We start from the raw sequence: 956 nt of genomic DNA, 5'->3' as shown, positions 1-956 counted from the left end.
GTAGCCCACCTCATTTAAACCTTGTCCTCACCCCCTCCCCACCCCCCACCCCCAGACTGTGACAGACTCCTTACCCAGCGCTTCCCCTGTATCCTCCCTCAACACCCCCATTCCAGAAAGCCCTCCCACCACCCTGCCTTGCTTAGACTTCACCCCATCTCCTCAGTCCTACCCTGTTGTAATTTATAACGTGATCCCTCTGGCCTTTGTCCTGGGGCCACCTCTTCCCAAAATCCAAGCCCTGAAATTACAGGCTTTTCCCCCCACTCCTGCTCCTCACTGTGTCAGCTGTGCTGCCAATGCCTTATATGCTCAGGTGCACAATCCTCCATGGCCCCCTCTAAGGGCTGTCTTTCCTACCACTACTGGGACTTGATTCCCTGGCTTATTCACCCTGACTTGATAGCAAGCATTATTGCCTAGCTGTCGCTTGCCTTCTCCCCTCTTTTTCTCCTCCAGCGTGGGTAGGCGCGGTGTAACGCCCCCCACTGAATGCCAGGTGCAGCTCCTTTCCCCCTCTTTTGGTCCCTGGTACCTACCTTGCCACATTATCAGATGAAAAGACTACAGTAGCTGGCCTTCCCAGGCAGTCTCTCATCCAGGTACTAACCGGGCCTGACCCTGCTTAACTTCTGAGATCGGGCAAGATCATGTGCTTTAATGGTGGTAAGGCCGTAGCCTGTTGTCTTTTGGCCACGATGGGGAAAAGGCTCCTACCACCGCAGACACACTGCTGGATGCCCGACGTGCCAGTCACTATGTTAATTAGGCCCAAGTGCCCGCTCTGCAAGCAGCCACATGGACTAAATTTTTTTAAACTCATTGCCACACGCAGTGCGATTAAACTTAATCAAAATAAGATATGACGTTTTAAATAAAAATGTTGACCCTCCCAGGCTGGCTGCCATGTCACCTTACTAAAATATGGTGACGCCCGGTGGAGCTGTCTTATGCAG

At 52.5% G+C, this 956-nt stretch overlaps 1 pseudogene; it reads right to left on the bottom strand.

The window, feature by feature from the left end:
- Nucleotides 1-561: 561 nt before the first annotated feature.
- On the bottom strand, nt 562-680 carry LOC144793873 (5S ribosomal RNA; annotated as a pseudogene).
- Nucleotides 681-956: the final 276 nt, after the last annotated feature.

Source organism: Lissotriton helveticus, chromosome 11 (genome assembly GCF_964261635.1).
Source record: "Lissotriton helveticus chromosome 11, aLisHel1.1, whole genome shotgun sequence".
Lineage (NCBI taxonomy): Eukaryota > Metazoa > Chordata > Amphibia > Caudata > Salamandridae > Lissotriton > Lissotriton helveticus.
Note: the sequence above shows the minus strand (reverse complement) of the source record. Positions and strands in the feature narration are given on the sequence as shown.